The sequence below is a fragment of the Chiroxiphia lanceolata genome, chromosome 1 (genome assembly GCF_009829145.1).
Source record: "Chiroxiphia lanceolata isolate bChiLan1 chromosome 1, bChiLan1.pri, whole genome shotgun sequence".
Classification (NCBI taxonomy): domain Eukaryota; kingdom Metazoa; phylum Chordata; class Aves; order Passeriformes; family Pipridae; genus Chiroxiphia; species Chiroxiphia lanceolata.
The window spans coordinates 88,845,029-88,856,658 of NC_045637.1; the positions used below are offsets into that span (position 1 = coordinate 88,845,029).

Here is an 11,630-nt window from a genome sequence, read left to right on the forward strand (position 1 = left end):
AAGAGCTCAGTGAGGCACTGTCCATAATTTATTGTCGGTCCTGGATAACTGGGGAGGTCCTAGATGACTGGAGGTCAGCCCCTTCTCTGAGGCGACTAGCGATATGACGAGAGGACATAGTCTTCAGCTGTGCCAGGGGAGGTTTAGGTTAGACATTAAGAGGAATTTCTTCAGAAAGAGTGATTAGACATTGGAATGGACTGCTCTGGAAAGCAGAGGTGTTTAAGGAAAGACTGGACATGGCACTTAGTTCCATGGTGGTGTTAGGTCATAGGTTGGACTTGATGATTTCAGAGGTCTTTTCCAACCCAATTGATTCTGTGATTCTGTCATTCTGAGGGGACCTTTGGGGTTACAGCATTTGACTTCCCAGCAAGTAGGCGTTCACCCATCCGCGGGAAAGCATGGCTCCGTCATCACAGCAATGGTGACGTTGGAAGATAAACGCCCTAACTCCAAACATGTCCCCCTTCTCTTCCTTCTCCCATGCTTTTTGTTATAGTGAGTGCAGTGTTATATTGTTCGGCATATCCCTTTGGGCAGTTGAGGTCTGCTGTCCTGGCTGGGTCTACTTCCCATTATCCATGTAACCCCAGCCCAAATAGCACCAGGGAAAGCTGGCCACTGCCTACCCAAAGCCCAGGTAGGTGCCCGGGTAGTCTTGCCCCACTGCAAGCACCAGCACAGCACAGAGGTCCATCTCTTGCTGCCTTGCCTGTTATCTTTATTTTATTTACGTGTCTTTACTAAGGCTGAGTTTCCTAGAAGAAGGAAAGACTCTGAGTAACAGACAAGACAATGTATTAGTGATACTGTGGGATATGGAGATTTGATACCCAACTCTACCTTGAGCTCAAAGACTGAAGTTTACCTGAAACATAAAGAGGTCATTTGCAGACCCTGACTGTTCTGACAGGGCAGAGCAGGCTCACAGAAGGTCTTACTTTGGTGAATCTGAATTGCTTTGAATTGCCAATAGGCACTGGAACCAATAATAAAATGCCAGGTGGCATCTTTACTGTGCAAAGCACCATTTTATTATCAGCTATACATAGAGTCACAGGAAAAACTTGTGTGATCAGTACTTTTGTATTTCTGGGTGGAAGGTTGGTTGTGCTATCTTTTTTATAAATCTGTTGCGAACATGATGACAGGGATAAAAAGAATCCAGGCAATGAAAGCTTTTTCAGGAGTTGGTACAGCTGAATAAGAGTTGCAGCTTCATCAATTATAGTTTTACAGTGTTAGCAAAGATGAAGGAAAATTTCCTTTCTTGTTTCTTATAACTTGTTTATTGTTGGATAAATATATTTTAGTTCTGATTCATTTGTCAGATCCTGGAGATTCCTTGGTTCTGAAGCTGTACTAGGTCTTTGTTAGGACAAGTATTAACCAAAATGCTCTGTAATTTAGCTGTGTGCACAAAAAAGCAATTTTTTTTTGTTCTTTCTCTTACCTTTTTCTCTAATCTGCTTCTCACTCCAAGTTCTCAACAGATAAATATCATTAACTTGATGTCCATCACAGGAGTTTCCTCGGCAGATGTTGCTCTTCTCTGTGGAGCCAGTTTTTGTTACCATTTTTACTGGCAGATTCAAAATTTCATGTGTGGAATTTGTGTCTATTTTCAGATTCACCAACACTTGCTGATGATTGCATGCACTTCATCATGTATATGCTTTAAATTCATTGTGCAAAGGCTTATCCTCTCAGCTGACCCCTTGCTGCATTCATAGGAAGTAAGATACAGCTGTCATGACACATTGGTTAGCAAAACCTGCTATTCTGCAGGGAGAGATGTGCATTGTGCAATGCGAATGCCATATAAGCATTATTGTTTTTCATGCCAAGTATCTGTTTATGGCTGTTTATGAAAAAGCCAATCCAATCAGCATGTTAGAGTATACAGAACAACTTCGTTCTCATTGGCATTGGTAAAAGGAACAACACACTGAAAATTCCAGTTCTGCTTTGGAACTGACTAAATGCAATAGCTTTATAATATTATATGACTAAAAGAAAGATAATCCTCTGAGTGCGATGTAAAGCAATTCAAAGCCCAGCACCCAAAGAGTTTTAACGAGGGACCAATTAAGTGCCTTTGATCATCAGATCTGAATGTTCATGAAAGAGAATGTAAAATAAGTAGATTGAAGAACATAGCCATAAATGCTTTTGTGATTTAGGTAAATTTGTTTTAAAACCATAAGTAAAAGTTGAACTTGATGGAAAATGATTGCTGGTCTGTCTAGAGGCATCATGATGAGAAAACATGCTGTTCTGAGAACACCTAGAAAAGAAATATATGCAACCTTTAGTCTGGAGATAGAAGGAAAGATTCTGCTTATGTTAACAGCTGCAAAACAGCTCTGCAGGAAACATGATAAAACACAAGAGAGAAATAAATAGATGAACATCGTGCAAAATAAATGGGATTTCATTCTGAAAAATTAGTTCTGAGAACAGTAGAAATGGCAAACATGTCCACTATGGCTTTGTGTCTTGTGATTGAATTCACATCTGCATCAGACACACAAAATAGCATATACAGAACAACCTTCGCTTGCCAATTTACTACTTCATGACTACTGTCTCCAATTACTGGTTTTTCTATTGCTAAGTAATCAAACCATCACAAGGAAATAGAGGAGGGGAAAATTATTTTGTTAAGGTCTACCAGAATGCCCACAAGACTGGAGAATCCTTGTCAGGATGAAGAGCAAGTCTGCCCAAGACATATTCCCTAAACATACAATATGAGCCTATTGTGAGTTTAGTTATAATACCAGCACAGGTAGCATATTGGAGGCCATAATTGTTTGCATTGACTTTTTTCTTTGCAAGAGAATGGGCTTCCAGTTAAGTTAACACTTGATTATGTTCTACAATATAAATGCTTATCAATGGATTACTCAAAGCTAGTAGGAACTGCCAGTATTGCACTTGATTCCATATGGCCAGTGGTACCCTAAGAACAACTGTCATTATTTTGGCAATATCACAAGTATTAATCAAGTGTTCAATTGTCTATTGTCTTTCCATGTACAACTGGTCATTCCAATTCAGGGTGCAAGGAAAGGGGACCTAGATTCCTACAAAATGGCAATATTGATATCTTCAGCGAGTCAACACTAGTGTAATGTCTAAATGTGAAGCAAGTCATCATAAATTAAGCTGCAAATTTATAATACTAAGTTGGTCTGAAATAGTGCATTGACTTCAGTGGTGCTGCTATTTCATTTACAACAGCTGAGAACCTGTACAATGGTCTTTGATTTAAAAGATATACTTCTTCTTGAAATATATGACAAAATTTATTCTATTCTATTCTATTCTATTCTATTCTATTCTATTCTATTCTATTCTATTCTATTCTATTCTATCCTTGGTAATTGTTTTTGTAATATATAGTAAACCTTGTTATTTCTTTGAAAGTCTTTGCTTTCAGTGGTACTGTGAAAAATTCATAGTTGCTTCACTGAACTGCCATCATACTGTCATGACAATAATGCAACTGCCATTGATTACTGATATTTTACACATAGTCTTACTTTCACTCTTCTCTACAATCCAGGTTCCTTTTCTGTTGATTTAAACCAAGCCAATTGCAGAACTGACATTGTCTTCAAAGACAGCTCCATCAGTCTCCAAATATAACAACAATAACATCTTTAAATTATACTGAAGCTTTGCTTTCAAAATGGCTTTTACAGTGAAAGCATCTCTCCTCTCTGTACTGCACTGCTTGCATGTTTATGACAGTCTGACTGTAACTGCGAGAGAAATAATTTAGATTTAAAAGCTATTAGTCCCAGATGTACAATTGAATTTTAGTCTTCATTACAGAAACCATGGAAGACTGAAGAATAGTGGACAAGGTCGGAGCTGTCCAAGGAGCAGTAAGAGGAAAAGGTGATTATCCTGGCAAAAGCCCACAGGTGCATTGCCTTGTTTGAGTTGTCTGACTGGGGAAAAGCTACATCTTTAAGGAATGCTGCTGTCCTTTTAGAGGTATTGTGTGGAGGCAAATGCCAGGGAGATTTATGTGGTTCATTCTCTGACCTGTGATAATGCATCATTAGAGCCCTCCGCGTTTTCCACCTTTGTGAACAAAGACTCATAACAGGGACGATTATGAAAAAAAGAAGAGGAGAAGCTGCAGCAGTGGCAGGAGGGGAAGCGAGGTTCAGGCACACAGAACGTAATTCAGAAGTTGAACTGAGATATCTTTTTTTGCATTGCACCTTCATTTCACTTTATTCTAAGGACTCCATCCTTCCCTGCTTATCTGTCCAAAGGTCAGTCTCCTTTACAGAATTAGAACATAACACAAAGCCAAAACACACATCCCCCCTCTCCCCCAGTTGCCCTTCTCATTTAACCCTTCACTTTCTTGGTGGACATTATAATAAATTTAAGGGCATAAAAAACTTATAAGGAGAGCTGAGGTCACTCATGATCTTTGGTGAGAGCTCTATTGGGTCCTCTGAAGTGCAATGATAACAGCAAAAACTATTTCATGGCCCTGCGTACCTTTGCTTTTATCCTGACCCCAGGCAATCTTTTTATTTAGCTTGCTGAAATGCAGGGCTACTGCTCTAGCTGACTGACTGGGGAATAAGTTTATATGTATTTAACCAAACCAGACTAGCATCCCCTCTTCTCTGGCCATGGATGGATATGGATTCAAGCAGTTGTAATGCTTTTCTGAGAACATTACCAAGACATTTTAATCACGGCTTACTGCACTGGTAGATTAGTACCCAAATGCAATGACCTTCTTTTTGCCGTGGACACGAACATGCCAGAAAACCAAACTGTACTATTCTTTGTCTTGATTCAATAAATTAGGATTAAATAAAAAAGAGAGACAAGTGTGATGTACTTTGAAAATCTGAGTGCACCTGTTTTGTAGTGGAAAATTGAATGTTCTTTTTTTTTCTTCCATAAAAACGCTCCTGCCTGTGTTTGTCTCTTAGGGGATGACACTATAACCAGAATTTATGCATGGTTTCCTACATATTTTGCATTTGGAGGTTGTTAAGAAACAAAACAACAAAAAAAAATTGGTCTACATTAGGAGGTATTAGAATACATTAATCTGACTGTCTGCTCCTCTACTGCACTGAGGTCTGATTTCACAAATGTGCACAAGAAAGTGGATTGTAGGGGAGCAGAATTATGGAGGGAAGAGCTACCTGAAAGCCTTACAACCATATTTAAAACCAACCATTATCCTGAAGCGCTATGGCCGAATGCTTCATTCCTGGACACTGTTGTTTTGGCACTTCCATTGAGGAAAAGTAAGCATCAGATACTTCCACATCAAACTACTTGCGGTCTGTATCCACTTTGTGTTAGTTTGTGTGGATACATAGTAAGAAAGGGGGGGTCTGATCTTGAAATAGAATATCAACTTCTCAAACCAAGAATGTTTCAGAATATGCAGCCCAGGCTTTTCTCAATTTTACTTCCTTGTGCACACAGAATGAGACATTTCACAACATGGTGGGGTTTATGGCAGCATATATCAACAGATATAAAAGTGTGCATACCTTCAGGCATCTCTGCCTTCTTCCGTGTCTTGGAAATGGTCAGAGAAGCATCTTCCACCTTTGTGGAGAGGTGCAAGTGCATCAGTTATCCTTTTCTGCAGGGAAAAGGTGGTGAGTTGGATATATTTTGTCATGTTCCACCTGTTAGGAGCTGGTTTCCATCAGCAGTACTGTATTACAAATCGAGACTATCTGTTTTTATTATCTAACATGTCAACGTCCAGACAGCAGCAGTAACACAATGCTTACTTTCCATATTTAGGAGACTCTATTTCCACATATGCAAGTAACCAGCTAGTGTCAGAGGCAGTGGCATGTTCTGCACGTGTTCACAATCAGATTTGAAGTAGGGACCATCGTGATCCAAAAAGAAATAGCTTTGCATGGTAAGCAAATGAGGAAGCCTCTGTATCTTTGAGCTTTTTTGAGTATTTGCTAGGGTAATCTCACCTGTTGATTACTCTTTGAATACTTCTGATGGTGTGGAAAACAAATCATTCAAAACAAACAAGAAAAACAACCAAGCAACATAAAAAGGTGAGGTATAACAGATGTTTTGCTTAAGCATGTATAATACTTACATAAAAATGAAAGTGTTTTATTTCTCTTATGTCCTGAAAGGCATGTGGTAAAAATAATTTTATTACTAGCAGGTGTCTTCCTCAGGTGGTCAGGTAAAAAATTAAAAATATTTTTATAATGGTTATAAACCATTCTACATTATCTTAATTTTGTATAGTCAAAATCAAGATAGTACAGAAGTACTTGATGCACAAGAGAAGGGCAAGGCAAAAAAGATTGCAGTTTGTACAGTTTTGTTCTGTGTATTAAATTCGATGAAAGCAACTCTGCAGGTAGAAAGCTGTAGTTGCCTTCAAAAGAATGTATTTTTATGTGATTCCTTTTATGAAACAGCAACTGTAATTCCAGCACTTCACTTATGACATCCTTGACTCAGCTAAGTGCTTAAGCATCAGGCTAAGTCCCACTGAGATAACTTACTTGTGTAAAGGTCTTTATGCAACAGCAACAGAACAACAAGATGGCAAGAACAAAATAATTCGGGAAAAAAGTGCAAAATGCAATAGTATGCTAGTGATATAGGTGATAAGTGAGAAGGAAAAATGAAGCTTTTCATTTGACAGCTTCAGTGGTGTGTAACTGTTTTAGGAAGAAGTTTCATGAAATATATGGAAAATTTATCTAGAACATTACCTGGAGAAGTAAATTTGAAGGTGACTAAGTCAAAGGAAGTGAATGTATTATTTCTGAGGAGAGATCGAGTAGATGGAGACAAGGCAGAGGACATCAGAACAGTGATCATTGTGTGTGGAGGACAAAAGAGAGAGATGCGGAGGGATTGCATCACACACAAATAATCAATTGCTGTGTTTGTACTGTCAAACTGAAAATATTGCTACTTTATAGGGGTGGATGCTCAAGGTATCCTCTACTGATGAAGTATTGTAACCTTCTACATCAGGCAGCTTCAACATGTACACTAATCTCAAACCACTCATCATTCAAGCAACATCAAGTCGTAACCACACATATGTGCCAAATTGACCCTGCTTCCTCTCGCTTCACCATTGACAGTTCCCCAAAAGAACATATCTTCTCCCTTCAGAGCAACTCGCACAAGGTTTGGTATGGTCTTACTGGAAATAGCAAGCAATGTAACAGGTGTAAGAAAAGGAGATTCATTCTAGAAGATCTTAGAGAGTTATGAGATTTTTAACCTGTTCTTGAGAGAGGAGTAAGATCTACTTTTTGGGTAACATAAGCCACCTTCCTCCATTCTGCTTCACATTTCTTCTTTGTGTTGCTGTGAAAGCTCCATAAAACTGAAGTCAGTCATTTCCAAGAGAGGAAATGATTGACAGTGCCTGACGAGCAGCAGAATCAGAGATGGATCCATTTCTCTGTCCTGATCAACACACACCACTGCTATCTGACTGTCCATTACAGCATTAATACCGAATTTTTGCTTTAGTATTACAGAGCATCAGCTCTAAGTGCGTCACGCTCAGGGGTCCTGTATACCTGACTGGTCCTTTTATTAACAATGGGAGATGTAATATGTAGTGTCAGGAGTAAATTACACTCACCCCTTAGAATTACACTTGTTGATCCTATAGATACTCCATGCATAGGTAAACCTTGGTGCACTTCCAAAGCCTGGTGCTGATGTATCCACTCTTCAGAACTTTTCAATGTAAAAACAACTTGGAAAATGTTTTGAGATGTACAATGAAGTGTAGCAAGAGTTTAAAAAATTTTGTCATCAGGTTGCAAGATATCCTTCCATAAGTCATGACTATCCACTTCTCATGCACAAGGGTCAACCAAGTTTTCTAACAATGTACACTAGGATGATAGTGGATCTAGGACTCTGCAGTCACTGTTCCAGTGAAAGCAAAACTTCCTCCTTGTGCAGTGCTGGAAAGCCTTGCAAAAGAGAAATATGTGTTTAAACTCCTTTAAATGATGTGAAATTCACGTGGTTGTTCATACAGTTCTAGAATTAAAAAATCATATCCAGGTAATCAGAGGTTAGAAAATAATGCTCCAAGAATTCCTACTGCAAATCTTGACATTAAACCAATCTTACCCTTGTCTTACCACTTGAATCATTTATTTAAGCGGTGATAATAAAAGGTGTCAGCAATTCAGTTGTGAGCTCTTGAAGATTTCTGTGCGCATTGACCTTTAAGTGTTTGCATCTTGACAGGTGAGCCGTTCTTAACATCCCCTATGAGATATGGTGGGGGCAAGGGGTCAGGCATGCTAATGATAAAATTACCATTTACCTTTTACCTCACCAGTCTCAGTACCTGACATTATAAATGTAGGTAACCTTTCACCTGAAGGATCTCTTTCTTCTGCACTGCTAAGGATTATGCAGAAATGAATGTGCTTGCAGCTGCAGAAGAGGCATCAGTCATGAATAAAAGGTGCTTTTGGTGATCCTTTCCCTTTAATTTTCATTTTTACTGTTTTTTGAATTATATTTTTGGAAAAAAGCATGCAGAGTTTTGTCCTGTTTTATTTTAAGTGATGGTTATCTGGCTATTTCTGTTCTAGCATGCTAAATCTATTCGAGATTATTCTGTTCTTTCTTATTAAGATGAAAACGTTATTTGTTAATTGATTAATACAACTGATATGACAATGGTCAATAAGGTTTCTTTCAGGTATAAGTGGCCACATTAATGAGACCGTATTGATGATCTTCATTGTTTGCCATAGCCCAGCAGAGTCAACTCATTCACCTTTGCATCCTGATCCAAGTTTTCCCATGCTTCCCCAGTTTTCTGACTTTGGTCAATATTCCTCTCCCAAAGGCAATACCATTCAATCTGTGGTAATGGGTACACAACAGCTTTGGAGATATCAGTATGAGTCTGAAGACTGTATAAGGACTGCTGATCTCCAGTCCACCTATGACGTGCCTGATTGCTCAGAAGTAAACACTTAGACAATATGATATACTGTGAAGATTAAATAACAAGAGAGGGGAGTATTTACTTTTCCCCCCCAAAAAATATTTCATATTTCTAAAAGTGATGCATACTGTGGATAGAACAACTAACATGTTTTGGAGAAATATTAAAGATAGTGCTAGGTGCAGAGCCTGCATTTGGCTGATTCATGGGCAGGTGATTCATATCCTGATTTGAAATATGTATCCTTCTTGCCAGATTTAAAGCATATGAGGGTGGAAAACATGAAGAGACAGACACAGAAAATCAGATTCAGTTCCCTTCACTGATCAAGAGTCAAATGATCACAAGCTTAAGTAGAATTACCTCCCTGAAGAACAACCCCTTTCTGATAAATGCAGTCATGTAACCGCTAGGGCATAAATCGTGCAAATTGAAGACTATAATTCAAATATAAATCTTTATATTAAGTTTAGTGAAATTTGGTATTGTGTGAACATTATTCATATCTATGAATCTTCAGGCACAAATCTTGTTGCATTTTATTCATGTAATAAGGATATACATTTTGCAAAAGTTTCATTCAGCAAATATCGACCTTAATGAAATTGTACTCTGGGAAGTCTATAAAAATTGTTTCATCTCCTTCATATTGGAAAAACCTGAGTAGACCTGTTTCTAGTTTTATCTGTTCATGTACACACACAGAGTTCAAGCATCTTATAAATGAAAGGCACAACTTCATTACCTTATTAAATTGGCAGAGTAAGGAAAAGGTTTGGCTAGTACATATTGAAAGGACAGAGAGGTTACAATGCTTAAAAAAAAACAAACCACAGAAGAAATATTGTCCCTTCTAGAAAAGTGTATAACTCTTCTCTCACATCAGCCTGCGCTGCTTCTGCCATCAGGGAGTTTGTGAAGTAGCGAAGCAGGACAGAAAGCACAGGAAAAGCCTTCCTCTGGGAAGCTTGTACTCAAATCAAACGTGTTGAAAGGACACAGACAGGGATGTCATTCAGGCTGAATAGCCTGACAGAGTTATTTCCAGGCTTATCAGATCATGTTCCACTTGTCTGAATACTCTTGTTTTACTTCGGTGCATCAACATGAACTCAGCCCCCAGCACCAAAACGAGATTCATTTCCACAGTACAAAGGGTTCAACTGTGCTTTTCAGCAGGTTTCCCTTCTACTCCTCTGCCCATCTTTCTCCTGAAATGGATTGGTTCTTCTACATTCATATTCTGAATTTACAGTGGTGTAACTATTTTCTAGTAATGGTTTAGGCCACAGAGGCACACACAGTATTGTAGAGATATTTAGGAATTTTAGTATCAATATGAAAGGTTGCAGGGACTCCATAGATGTCATAGAAGTTGCTGGCAACATTTATAAATAGATTTTACAGATTATTATGTAGCCCCATCCACTGATCTATTTCTCTGGGACTAGGACTAATATTCCATGCTTCTGCAAATTGTCAAGCACATAATATCAAATATATTGAGGTGAAAAGAGGATCCTGCCAGTAAAATATTTCTTTTCCCTCCTTCAGACTGCAGCACATTGAAGGATTAGCATGGGCCAGGCTCAGTTGGGCAGTCAGTTTCTGATTCTGAGTTAGAAAACAGGAGTACTGTGAGCACCTATGGGGCAAATTCCTACATTGACAGCGAACACACATTTAGCCCTCACAAAACCTACAGTGTTTCTCAGCATGGATTAACATGATCTTCGCAATATCAAGCCAGTAAAATCCCTCAAATACTGGATTATGCTCTGTCTCATCCCCTTTGTGTTCATTGAATATATATGGTGCTAACTGGCTTCAAGGAATCTTTCTTTTGATTTCCCCAGAGGTATCCACTGAAGGTTTGATCCTGCAATACACTGAATATGCTGAACATTTGAGGAAGACAGAGGAATTTGAGAGCATGGAGGTATCTCCTGGCTACAGACATGAAGAAATGTGTTGCACCAGCTATGTCTTGTGCACCTTTATGCAAAATCTTTCCAGGACAGCAAGAGCAAGACAAAACAGTGGCACTTCAAAAAAAAAGAAAAGGAAAAAAGAAATCTAGTAAGAAGCACGCTTCCTGGAGATTTGGAGGGAAATCTTACCAGATACACCACATTCCTGAATCTACAAGGAGGATCTGGTTTCATGGCAAGGACTCACTCAGATCAGAAAACCTTCTACATTATCACTAGCTGCACCACTCACACCTATTAAGTCCAACAGGAAACATACTTTGCAGGTTGGCTTGTAAACTAAGATAACAGAACATATTTAAAATACAGTTGTGTACAATTGAGACTATTGATTCTCGAAGCTTTCAAAACAACATTAATCATGCAAAGAGGCAAAAATATGACATGCCAGTTAAGGAATGGAAGAAAAGGGAAGAGTCTTTTTCACAGAGATGTCTGTGTCAATGTATTTCTGAAAATGAATGAACAATCAAGTAAGTCTAGTGATGGATTGACCATTCCAGGAGGGACTAGAGGATATAATACACCTTTTCTTTTTTTTTTCCAGTTTATAGAAAATATAGCTTGCTGATGTAAAAAATAAGTGATTATGTCTTTTTATATTTCAAAAAGCCACTCCGTATTTCCAGTAAAAATAA

The 11,630-nt window shown here is 38.4% G+C and overlaps 1 long non-coding RNA gene across 1 annotated transcript; it reads left to right on the plus strand.

Moving 5' to 3' along the window:
* The first annotated feature begins 338 nt into the window (after window positions 1-338).
* LOC116780329 lies at window positions 339-11,096 on the plus strand. The gene is made up of 4 exons (XR_004354425.1): window positions 339-376; window positions 1,632-1,766; window positions 3,847-3,912; window positions 10,858-11,096. It is a non-coding gene; the product is annotated as an uncharacterized LOC116780329 (long non-coding RNA).
* The last annotated feature ends 534 nt before the right edge of the window (window positions 11,097-11,630 follow it).